This window comes from Rhipicephalus microplus, chromosome 7 (genome assembly GCF_043290135.1).
Source record: "Rhipicephalus microplus isolate Deutch F79 chromosome 7, USDA_Rmic, whole genome shotgun sequence".
Classification (NCBI taxonomy): Eukaryota; Metazoa; Arthropoda; class Arachnida; order Ixodida; family Ixodidae; genus Rhipicephalus; species Rhipicephalus microplus.
The window spans coordinates 44,177,252-44,190,710 of NC_134706.1; positions in this window are offsets into that span (position 1 = coordinate 44,177,252).

Here is a 13,459-nt window from a genome sequence, read left to right on the forward strand (position 1 = left end):
CAGTATAAAACTGAAAGGCCAGTGAATAAGAAGAACACGCGTTTCCGGCCCAGAACTGTGCTAGGGGGTAGATGGCGCACCGCTAGGTGGCGAACAGGCAGTTTCTCACGCGCTCAGATAGCCCAGAAACTTTTGTGGTCGACTACACGTGCGAAGATTGCACCGCGTGCAACAATTATGAGCAGTTCGTATATCGATTGCCTCCGTTGATGTTTTAGAACCGCAAGATCAGGTCTTCAAAAATTTCGCGTTGTTTTCTCGTATGTATTTCATTCTGTTAACAATCAGTGCTCACAACACATGGCTGGAGATTCTATTTCATGCATCTTTCTGGTGCACACGGCTTCCTCTTGCCCGTAGTTACCAACGGATCACAAACATCAGTGCTTACAGAGAGGGCTTACCTTAAAGGAACCCTTAAACACTTTTTCAAGTAAGCATGGAATAAATTCACTAAAAGAGCTTATTGCCTCACGAATGCAATGCCACAAAACTTTTAACAATCCGTCTTGTATGAGCGGAGTTACAAAGATTTGTCGCACACTGCCAACGCATTCCCGACGAAGCGCTGGAAGCTAAGCAGAGAGGAATGAAAGAGGCAAAGAAATGCGCAACGCGCGCCTTGTGACCTTCAGCACTTTCTTTTAAAGACGATAGCCTTTCTTGCGGACCTTCGACAAACAACTTTTGATCTGTCTGTCTGTCTGTGCCTTTGTCTGTTTGTCCGCCCTAACGATATCTCTGATCTGTTCTGTTTTGTTTTAACTGTTTTGCTGTGGAGAGATTGAGGTGCCTATTGCCTCGGCTACTCCATATCACAAAGCTCTGCAGCGAAAAATAAAATAATAATACAGAATGGTAACCAAAAATTAGCAATACGGAAAAGAAAAAAACATATTAGCACACTGAAACCAGTTCAAATATCATGCCAATACACAGTTTTCTTCGCGCAGTTCACACAGTCATATACAATTTACACGCACGCCTTACTATTCTACTCTCCGTATATACATGACCACATTTCATATATACCCATCTGTGGCTGTCTGTCATAGGCGCTTGTCCAGTCCGGTCTCCACTAAAAAGTCTGTCAGGAAGATTATTGCCTTTTTCTGGAGATGCATCTCAGGCCATGGTCCAAGTATTTCTTTTTTTTTTTGAGGGGCCGTCTGTCCAAACTTGCTAATTTGTTCTTTAATTTTTCTCTTTCATTCGCGTATTTAACGCACTCCAAAAGAATATGGCGAACATTTTCTTATGCATGACCACAATGGCATTCCGGTGAGTTGAATCGATGTATCTTGTGCAGGAAGCTGTTTGTGTAGGCTACTTCCAATCGATTGGATCGGATAAACTTTTATTTGGTCCTCCAAAACACAGATCACTGTGTTGCGGGCAGCTCCCACGTGGGGACTGAGATGCCAAGCTCCTCAGCCGCCTCGCGGGCTTGGTGGACAGCCCAGAGCTGATCTGCCAAGGATGAGCTGCGGATTGCCGCCTCCCATCTGGCAGAGGTGATGTGCGATAAATGAGCGAATTTGGTGCACTGCCAGAGCATGTGTTCTAATAAAGCTATTTCCCCACAATGTGGACAAAGATTACATGGGTATAGGTCCGGGCGCATGATGTGTAACATATTCAAAGTAGGGTACATCCGCGTTTGGAAAAGCCTTAATGTAAGTGCTTGGGTCCGAGTTAGATTTTTGTGAGGTGGAGGGAAAATCCTTCTAGACAGGTAGAAATGTTTAGTGAGCTCGTTATATGTTGTAAAAATTTCCCAGTTATCCCCTTCACCGCTAGAACGCATCCCCGGGGAGGCGCGGTTGGAGAGTTCTCGCGCCGCCTCGTGTGCTGCTTCGTTGAGATTGGGAGGGGAATCGTTGATTTGTCCAAGGTGAGCTGGGAACCAACTCAGAAGATGATGTGTTATGTTCTTGCCTTGCAGTATTTTTAGCGTTTGTTCACAGACCGTCCCCTTGGCGAACGCCCGTAGTGCTGCCATGGAATCACTGTAGACCACTTCAATGTTATCCATCTTGAGTGCTAAGGCGATGGCCACTTGTTCCGCAATGATTGGGTCTTTCGTCCTGACCGTCGCTGAGTTGACGACATGGCCAGCCCCATCGACTACCACTGCCACAAACGCTTTCCCATTGGCGTAGGAAGCCGCGTCAACAAATACGACCCCTCGTTCCTCGTTTGAGACTTGACGAAGTATAGTCCTGGCCCTCGCTACTCTTCTTCCGACGTTGTGTTCTGGATGCATGTTTCTCGGTATAGGAGATACCGTGATAGTCTCCCTGATGTTGTCAGGGATATCATTGTAATTGCGTCTGATTGCTATTGGGTTTTGGCCCAGCTCCTGCAGGATCATTCTCCCCGACCTTGTAGTAGATAACCTGGCAAACTGTGCTCTCTCTTGGGCTTCTGCTATTTCTTCGAGCGTGTTGTGTATACCAAGCTCAAGCAGACGCTCGGTGCTGGTATGTATGGGTAGGCCCAGGACCTTCTTGATAACTTTCCTGAGGAGCACATTCAGTGTCTCGGACTCTGCTCTTGACCAGTTGTGCATTGCTGCCTCGTATGTGAAGTGACTTAGAACAAACGCATGCATCAACCTGATGAGGTTGTCTTCCTTGATCCCATTTCTTTTGTTGGCCACTCTGCGTATGAGGTGCACCGCACTGTCTGTTTTCCGAGTTATCTTGGCTATAGATTTGCTGTTGGCGCCGGTAGACTCTATCAGCATTCCCAGGACTTTGATGGAGTCGACCCTCTGGATGGCATCCTTTTGATTTGTACGGAGATGGATGTCTATCTGGTTTAACGGCTTCCATCCCCTGGGCTTTGGTCCCCGGCGTGCAGTCCGATAAAGCAAAAGTTCTGACTTACTCGAGGAGCACTTGAGCCCGGAAGGGCGAAGGTAGTCTTCTACGGTGTCAATCGCCTCTTGCAGAGCGCTCTCAATCTGCCCCTCGCTTCCACCTGTGCACCAGATGGTAATGTCATCTGCGTAGATGCTGTGCTTCAATCCTTCAATGCTCGATAATTTCTTTGACAGTCCAATTATGGCAATGTTAAACAGCATTGGTGAAATCACTGCCCCTTGTGGCGTGCCCCTTGCTTCTAGTTCGATTTCTGCGGTCTCGATATCTGCAATCTTCATCACGGCTTTTCGATCTGTAAGAAAGGACCATACGTAGTCATAGAAGTCTTTCCCTAGACCAAGCTTGGAAATTGCTTCGAGTATGAATGAATGGTGGATGTTGTCAAACGCTTTTTCTAGATCTAGGCACATAATGGCTCTCACGTCTCTGGTTTCATTGTCAATGACCTGGTGTTTGATAAGCTTCAATGCATCTTGTGTGGATAGCCCTGCCCTGAATCCAACCATATTGTGTGTATATATGTTGTTATCTTCCAAGTACTTGTTTATCCTGTGCAGTATGGCATGTTCTGCGACCTTGCCGATACATGATGTCAAGGATATTGGCCTCATGTTGTCCACGTTAGGGGGCTTTCCTGGCTTAGGAATAAGGATCGTGCTGGCCAGCTTCCACTGCTCTGGCACCCTGCCTTCTTTCCATGCTGAATTGATCATATCCCTCAGGGTTTCAATTGAATCGTCATCAAGGTTACGCAGGGCCTTGTTTGATATACCGTCCGGACCAGGGGCCGACCTGCCGTTGAGATCATGCAAGGCTCTTCTGATCTCCTCGATGTTAAAGTCGCCCTCAAGACCTGGATTTGGCGTGCCCTGGTACTGTCTACTTGGTGGTGCCAATCCTCTTTTGATTGGGAGGTACTTATACACAAGCTGCTGGACAACTTGCTGTTCTGTAGTGTGCCCTATCTCTTTATGCAAAATTCGAGCGATGACATGCTTTTGATTTGTTTTGGTGGTGTTTTCGTTGAGGAGATGCTTTAACATATTCCATGTCTTGCCATTGCGCATCTGACCATCGACGGAGTTGCAGATTTCGTCCCATTGCTGCCTCGATAGTGCGCGACAATGATCCTCGACTGATCTGTTTACCTCAGCTATCTTCTTCCTCAGTCTTCGGTTCAGGCGCTGACCCTTCCAACGGTTCAGTAGTGCTTGCTTTGCCTCAAGAAGATGAGCAAGCCGGCTATCCATTCTTTCAACCGGAAGATCTGTGGTAATGGTGGAGGAGACGGGTTTGATGTCATCTTTAATCTGTTTGACCCACTGCTCCAAGCCTTGTCTGTGGCCATCTTGTTCCCTTTCCATCCTTATCTTCCTGAACTTATCCCAGTCTGTGAAGTGGAATTCTCTCTGCTTTTTACGCTCCACGGAGAAGATAGTGGCAAGAATGCAGTGGTCACTCCCTAGGTCTACATCAAGGTTCATCCACTGGGCCTTCTTGATGTTTCTTACAAATGTAAGGTCCGGGGTGGAATCCCTGCAGCAAGATGTACCAAGCCTTGTTGGTAGGCTGGGGTCTGTGATTAGGGTGAGATCAAGTTCACTGGCACTTTGCCAAAGTCGATTTCCTTTCCCAGTGTTGTACTTGTAACCCCATGTATGATGAGGGGCGTCGAAATCACCTGCTATGACGAGTGGACATTCCCCGGCGATATTAACAGCTTTCTTTAGAACCGTCTTGAACCCTTGCTTTTGTTCCTTTGGACTGCTGTATATATTAAGAATGAAAATGCTCTGACGGTTGCTGGTATCCGGCACGATCTCTACCAAGACGTGTTCTAATCGGCCTGCTTCTATCTTGAGGTCATGGGTTACGTGCGTTAGTTTGTTGCATACGAAGGTGCAGACTCCCCTCCCTTCAGTATCCCCTATTACAGGCCGGAATCCAGGCAACGTTGCTTGCGGTGAAAGGGTCTCTTGTAATAATATAATATGAGGCTTTTCTTGACTGCTCCTGATATACTGCTGCAGGGTTGCCTTCTTTTTAAGGTAACCTCTACAGTTCCATTGCCAGATACGAAATGCTTCACGTAGCGCTGCCATCATGGTTATTATATGGGTGGCCAGAGCCTGATGCTGCACCTGTCGACAGGTTTGGTACCACTAGTATTGGTGGCCGAAGGGGTGAGCTTGGTGCATGAGGAGGCCTTGCTGTGTTGTGCAGATATGATTCGACCTTTGTAATGCGCAAAGTCATATGCTCTTCCAGTGCCGCCACGCTTGATTGTAGCCTACCCATCTGCTCGCTAAGATTGGCTACTACTTTGCTGAGCGTCTCAAACACCTCTTTCATATCTGACATGGTCGTTTGGTTGGCTTCCACGTGTTCTGCCATGACTGCCCTCTTTTTCGCGGTTCTCGAGTCCCCCACGTTTTCAGCCACAGGGACATCAACTGGCTGAGGCATTGGCTGTGAAGATTGCGCGCTGGTTAGCTTAGTGAGAAGAATTTTTATTCCCTTTAACTCAGCTGATAGCCTCTCATTTGATTTTGTAAGTGTCGCGCTTTCTTGCTCTAGCTGTGCAATTCTATCATGCTCTGGCAGCTTACCTGTCATCACCTCTGCCCCGCCGTTGCGCACTCGCTCAGCCCAGCTGCCTTTCGAAGTAACTGCAGGCGTCCTCCCCGGATGTGAAGCCGTGATCTCGAACTGAACGTCAGGTAGCTGGCCGTTCGGGTGCCGCCCAGGCTGATCCCGACCCTGATGGTGACCTTGAGAACACGAGCGCCCCCGTGATTGGGAGCGGGCCTTGGGTCTAGAACCTCTTCTGGAACGCGACCTCCCCCTGGAGTGGGGCCGCCTTTCCTGTTCTTGTGTAGTCTGGATGCTCTGGGTCCCGTAGGCTGGAATAAGCTGCTTGTCATTGATGTCTGGACTCGATGTGATTGATGCGTCCCGGGCTTCTGCGGCTGCTCGCGATCTTTCCCAACGTCTGCGTCTGACGACGTATGGCACTAAGAACCTGTTCTTGCACTCCTTGTCTGCCGTGGGATGGTGACCGTCGCACAGCCTGCATCTTGGATTGCACTGGTGCAGGCTATCTGGGTTCTTGATTTCGCAGCCTCTGCAGATTGTTTCAGCTGGGTTCGGACAGACGTCAGCCCGATGTCCCAGCTTTTCGCAGACGTAACAAATATCGATGTTCTTGCGGTAAAGGGAGCACTGCAAAAGTGAAGGTCCATATCTCACGAATCTGGGCACCTTGTGTCCTTCGAACGCTATGATGATTGTCCCGGTGTTCTTGATTCTCTTGGCCTGCAGCGCGAGCGGGTTGTTCGCGTTCACAATCTTTCGGGTCAAAATGTCCTGAGTATCGCCTACGGGGATCCAGCGAATCACTCCTTTACAAGTGTCTAGGGGTGCCACGGCGTACGCTCTAACCTCGAAATCTTTGCCTCCAATGTCAGTTTGCTTGACCTTGAGGTATCTTGAAGCTCTGTCTTGGTCCGGAGTGCTTGCCACCATAATGTTCTGCTGCAAGTTGGAACAGATGATGTCCTGCATGGCCTCTTCCTCTTTGACACCGGCCGCCAGTACTATCACGTCTGCCACGGCTCCAGTGCCAATTCTCGAGATATTTAATCCTCCACGTGGTCGTAGCACAATTTTGCTGAAGTCCTTAGGTAGTGGCGGCATGCGTCCAGCTCGCACGATTGTATGCTTGGTGTCATACCTACTACGACTGGCTCGAGCGTCTCCCGCAACGCCGGCCTCGGTCGAACCCTTGGCGGCAGGAACGCTAACCGCGGCTTGCTTATTCCTTGAGCGTCTTGTTTCGGCTTCCTTCCAACCCATTTCTTCCGTGCAATCCTCTGGAGAGATGTCCTCTCCATCTACTTGGTATTCCATTCTCAGTTGGAGTCTCTCTCGAGCGTTCACAGAGAGCAGACGTGTTGCCCGGTGCTCCCGATTCTGCGAGAGACGCTACCGCGTCAGCCCGCGAGAGACGCGACCGCGTTCCGCGCAGTGCTCCTCGCGTTCCTGGACTCTCATACCCGTTCGAGTCTTGTCAAGGAGAGTAATCTTTACAGATTATGCCCTTGGATCCCTGCCACCGCTTTCGGTGACCTGAGCCCTGTGACAGCGTCCTCTGCTCCTGCGCGTCGCTGGGGCAGCTGTCATCCCGACTACCATGGCAGAGCAGTCCCCTCCATTCTCGGCTACGCCATTGGAACGCCCGTCGCGTTCCCTGGTTCCCACATCGTCACACAGACGCTCAGCGAGTTCGCGTGCACCCGCGTGCTGTGGAACCTCATCTCCAGTGCCAAAGCGGTGCGGTTGCATCATGAACAGGCACAGAAACTGTGCAGAGTCGTCAGCGAGAAACCGACATCACTTCGCCTACCGGTGCTTGCTGCCGACGTCGAGACAACTGCAAGGGGCCTGACGTCCTCGGCGGCCTCCAGCCCTACCACTAGCACCACAGCATCTTCGACCGCTGTAGCGGCGCATCATACAGCCCAACTCGAAGATGCCGGGTCAATTCTGTGCGTGAACGTCACCGTTCCGCAGAACGTACCACTGCCGTTAGACGAGGAACCTGATATTGCAGACATGGATACTACGTCAACGCGTAAGCGCTCGCGTCCTAGCGAGTCGGGCAGCGACGATGAGGGTGGCTCGCGGAAGATGCACGCAGTAGCGCCTGAACGTGCCACAGTTGCGTGTCCTACCCCAACGTCAAATGATGCGGTTGCCCACGAAGACGCCGTCACACACGCAACTGACGAAATCAGTCAGTCTGAGTTTCAGACCGTCCTCTCCAAGTCTAAGAAGCGCCGACAGCGAGCCTCGACATCTCAAGGACCCGCTGCCCACACTGGTCCTCGTCCCGCCACTGAATCGACGGCTATGCTTGCCCACGTTGCTCCAGGGACTTCTAATGCGCCCACTGCGACTCAGACCGCTCCTGCAGGGGTACGCGCCACTGAACACACCACGCCGGCTTCTGCTTCATCGTCGCTAGACTCGGGCACTATTCTTTTTCGACCAGCAAACGCCAGCGCCTCCTTTCACCGCACCTCTCGTCTTGCCATTGCGCAAGCTCTCTCTGCGCTGCCCGGAGTCAAGGAGGTGAGAGTAAACACGAAAAAGAACATCGTGGCAGCAGACGCATCTACACCAGAATGGATGAATCGCCTACTAGCAACATCGGAGCTCGCAGGAATACCCGTGACTGCCCGCCTCCCTGCTGACCGTTCACAAAGCAGTGGCGTGGTGCAAGGCGTCGATGGCGACTATACCGACGAAGCCCTCCTGGCCGCCGTGTCGTCCGATGTGCCGGTGATTGCAGCCAGGCGACAAGGGACATCACTAGTCTTGCGGTTCGCCTCTCCCGTGCCTCCCACCCGGGTCCGCCTTTTTCGCATGGTGTTCGAAGTGAGGCCATCCCGACCTCGCCCGCTTCAGTGCCGGCGGTGCGGACGCTATGGGCATATCGCCGTCACTTGCCGAGGACCAGAGCGGTGCCTGCGATGTGGTGGCCACCATGGGAAAGACGCCAACTGCACCAACAAATTAAGATGCCTGCACTGCGGCAGGCCACATTCAGCTGATTCCGCAGACTGTCAGCTCTGGCAAAGAGAGCGGCGCCTGGCCACCATCAAGGCATCAGCTCCCACCTACCTGCCTCACCGCGAGGCTCAAGCAGTCTTGCGGGCAAGCCCTAGTGTAACTGATAGTCCTCAGCTGAAGCAGACCACGGGCAAGAGCTATGCTGCCGCAGTGGGATCACCATCCAAGATGACGGTCAGCTCGACCCATCCAGGCCAGACAGGCGTACAACAACGGGGCCCTTCGGCTGGTCTCAAGCACCCAGACTCTACCACGACTCGTCCACCCGCGAAGGTACCTTCCCAGCCTCGTGTGGACCAGGAAAATGCAAACCTGAGGCTCCTGTTAAGAGCAGTTGCGGACCTGCTGCCTCCTGAAAACCAGCTGCGCTCCATCTGCCTTCAGGCAGGTGGCGCGCACCCTCATAGCAGCCACCATGGCTGACACTCATCCGCATGCTGCAGAGAACCACCGCCGCCGCCGCCCGTGTGTGCTTCAATGGAACGCTCACTCGTTGCGGCGGCGGCATGCAGACCTCTCCTCACATCTCCTGCAGAGCGAGTATGATGTGCTTGCTTTGCAGGAAGTGTACGTAGCAGCGACCGACTTGCGACTTCCCGGATACATCGGTTACCAAAGTATCACGTCGTGTACTCTAGACACGTGCCAGGACGCGCCGTGCATAGCGAGTGCACATCCCCAGGGTCGACCACGTTGTGCAGTGTACGTGCGACGAGAACTACCACATGTGCACATAAACGTGGCTGATGTCACTGGAGGGGCTCTTGAGTGTTGTGCCGTGACGGTGCGGCTTCGCGGTGTGGACACGACAGTGGCCTCTGTGTATGTGCGACCTGGACAGCGGTGGGACGCCTCCATGCTGTTACAGCTCACGGCTAAATTCGGAAGAGACTACCTCATATGTGGGGACATGAATGCTCATCACACCATGTGGGGGAGTAGCACCTGCTCCTCTCGAGGAAGGGATCTGGTGGACGTTATCCATCAACTGGGCCTACAAGTTTTGAACACCGGATCCTTCACTTTCGTCCGCAGAACAGCACGACCGTCATGCTCCGCCATTGACGTCACCTTGGCCAGTGAAGGGGACCGGTACGATTGGGCAGTGGAGCCTGACTCCTGGGGTTCAGACCACCTGCCGATCGTCATCTCACCTGTGGGCGGAAAGATCCCAAGGAGGAGGCTGTGTAGTACGATCGATTGGCGGGCTTTTCGAAGGCAGCTTCGAGACGTCCCAGAGGATCAGGATTTCCTGAATCTGGTAGCAGTGGCAGCGCAGGCGGCAACTATCCAGACCAGGGTGCCAGAGCACCACCCTGTGCCAGACCTCCATCACTTGAACTTACGGGCTGCGAGGCGCAGGGCTGAGAGAAGGTACCTAAAATCCCATGACCCAGCTCAACGTACACTCTTCAATCGTGTGGATGCGGTATGTCGGCGACATGCCAACCGTCGCAGGCGGCAAAGCTGGCAAGGCATCTGCCTCTCCCTGAGTCAGGCAAGAGGTGGCGCAAAAGCATGGCGACTTCTACGATCCCTCGTCACTGGACCAATGGTGCGGCAACCCGTCATTGCGGTGGCCATCTACTTAGGCATTAGTGAAAAAGAACTGGCAGAGCGACTGGCCGATCGCTTCACAGAACTCCCACCAGCCAATCCTTCAGCCCTCATCGCCACGCCTGCTCCCAAGCCACCGCAAGGTCATCACCCTGCCTGGACGGCCAGCCAGATCGCATCTCTGTGTCAGGACCCTATTTTCGAACACGAACTGAACGTTGCTCTAGCCAGAACCAAGCGCCGCAGTTCCCCTGGTGCCGACGGCATCACATACCAGATGCTGCGCAACCTGGATATGGCCTCACGACGACACCTGTTGAGGACTTTTAATGAAATATGGCAGAGCGGCAACCTACCTGAAGCCTGGCTGACCGCTGTTGTGGTGCCGATCCGGAAACCTCGCCGCCCTTGTGCCGCCATTACGTCCTACAGACCCGTTTCCCTCACCTCTGCTGCCTGCAAGCTCATGGAAGCCATAGCACTGGCACGCCTAAATTGGATTGCGGGGGCAAAGGATTTCCTACCAGAACAGCAGACGGGCTTCCGACGCCACCGATGCACAGCAGACTCGATCGCGGACGTCGTCTCTACCTTGGAGGAGGCCAAGCGCAACGGCGAAGTGGCCCTCCTCGTCCTGCTGGATGTACAGAGCGCTTTTGACAGCTTGCCTCACATAGCGATAGAGAGTGCTTTGGACACACTCGGCATCGTGAGCTGCCTACGTACCTTTATCAGTGCCTTTCTGGCAAAACGCACCCTCCGGGTTAGAGTACGACGCGCGCTCAGCGATCCACGGCCAGTGACAGCAGGCGTTCCACAAGGTTCCGTCCTGAGCCCCTTTCTGTTCAACCTGGTGCTAGCGGGGCTGCCGACCGCGATGCCCGCAGACAAGCGTTACCCCACGCAGTGCTCCTTGTACGCAGACGATGTGGCACTGTGGGTTAAGGGGCCTAGGCAAAACTTCACGGCCATAAGGCGTTCCCTGCAGCGCTCCTTGGATGCCGTCGTCTCTTTCTTCAAGGCAATCGGACTGAACGTCTCGCCCACGAAGACGGAGGCACTGCTGGTTCACCCCAGAGCCACTGCGCGGAGGGCCGTCCGAAGGCTTGTGCTAGGTGACCGACCTATCCCGTGGAGCGATGCAGTGACGTACCTGGGGCTAAGGATCGACCACCGCCTTACCTGGATACCAGCCGTTAAGCTCGCCGTCCTCAAGGCCACCAGGGTCGAGACTGCCGTAAGCAAACTGCTCAGCAGGGGCCAAGGGTGCACCTCACGGCTGGCTCTAAGACTCTACGAAGGGGCTGCAACGACAGCGCAAACTTATGCACTGCCCTTGGTGCAGCTAGCGCCACACCGCAAGGAGCAACTGGAGCGGCAACATCGCATGGCAATTCGGCGCTTCATGGGACTTCCCCGTCAGTCACCCATAGCTGCAACCCTGGCGGAGGCCCAGACCTGGCCTCTGTCACTCTTGATGCTACGACAGGCGCTGCATCACGTGGATCGCCTTCACAGGGCCCTCGGGGGCGCTGCCCTCCTTCGGAGACTGCGGAGCCGACCAGCGTCACGGATGGCACAGATCTGCGCTCTCTATGAAGAGCTGGTCCCCGATCCCCCCAGTCCAATCCAACCCCCTCCACCACACCAGCAGCCTCTGGACGTACAATTAACTCTGGACAACCTCAGAAAAAGGCGCACACCGGCATGCGAGCTCCATCAGGCAGCCGTGGCGAAACTTCATGAAAGACTTAAGGGGCAGCTCCTGGTATTCACGGACGGGTCTGTTCGGGACAGCCCCCATTCGGCCGCGGCTGCCTGCGTCATACCATCGACTGGGACAACCATCCGCTGCCGACTTCCCTTTCACGCCAGCTCCACTGCAGCTGAATTGGCCGGCCTTCACTTGGCAGCCGACCACCTTGCTGCCACGTTACCCCAGTTGCCTGTGGCGATTCTGTGCGACTCCCGACCAGCCCTACAAGCGCTGCTCCAACCAGACCAAGCAGGCATAACTGTGGCGTTGCTGCACGCAAAACTGACCGCCATCAAAGAGAGTGGTGTGCGCCTGTCCCTCCACTGGCTTCCCTCGCACGTTGGAATAGCTGGCAACGAGGAGGCTGACGCCGCCGCTAAGGCAGCACACCACTGCGACACGCCAGTCACTAAGGCGGTAACCCAGTCGGATTACTCACGGCAGCGACTGCGGAAGCTCTTACCAACGGCCCACCCTGACACACGGGTGGCAAGCGGCAAACCTCCACCATCCCTTCCGGAGACCGGCCTGGACAGATGCGAGCGGCGGTTGTTGCTTCGCCTGCGTACTGGCAGCGTCTGGCCTGCGGCACGCATGTATTCCGCGGGTCGCTCTTCATCGCCAGCGTGCCGAAGGTGCGGTGATGACGAAACGCTGCAGCATATTGTTTGCTCCTGCCCTGACCTGGCCACTGAGCGTTGCGCACTGGTAAGCCGCTATCGTCTGCTTGGACTACCTGCCGAAACAATGGAAGACATACTTTTTCCCGCGCGCTCGAAGACGAAAGCCCTTCGAGCCTTCCTCGAGTTCTGTGCTTGCGCGGACCTCGCCGCCTTATAGACGGACTCTTTTCACTCGCACTACTGACTGTACTGACAAGACGTTCTCTTGCCATGACATTCACTTTTTCTTTCCTTCCTCTCTTCTTCCTATCATCTTTACTTCCCCTTCCCCGATCCCTAAAGGCGCTGAGCCGTGCCCCCGCGACGGGAGGCAGAAAATAGCGTCCTTTTTGTCTCTTCCTCTTTTCATTAATCTCTCTCTCTCTCTCTCTCTCTCTCAGTTGCAGATACTGGAACGCGCAGAGCGTTGAGTCGCGTTGGCGCCGGGCCGGCGCATCGGCGACAATCGCCTCCTTGGTTAGGCCTAAATCCCCCGGTGGCGTTGCCGTGTAAAAATGTCCCAAAAAACGGTTTAAAAGTCCACTCACCAGCACAAAGGTGGTATCTGCTAATTTCTTAAGAACTTAGGCACACGATGAGAGTAAAAACTCGGCGACAACTTTGTGAATACCACAGGAAAGCATTCTTGAAAGCAGGAGCCGATCTTCGCGCGTCCGCACTGGTCGGCACCTCACCTACTTCCAATCGAAGACAGTGGATTAATGTCTCCAGGTGTGGTGGGAGGTCTGTAGGTATGGAAAATTTTCTGTGTGGATCAACTTCATAAAGTACCGTTTCCTTTGATTTAGGGCTCTCAAACCACTTCTCCATCGAGCAAGGAGTTAACTCCTTGCGATATAAAATGTCGAACATCCGCCCAAGACATAGGGATTGTGCAATCCCGTCCTTCCTTCAATGCTTTCTTCGCGAGGCTATCACCCTCTTCATTTCCCTTTATTCCA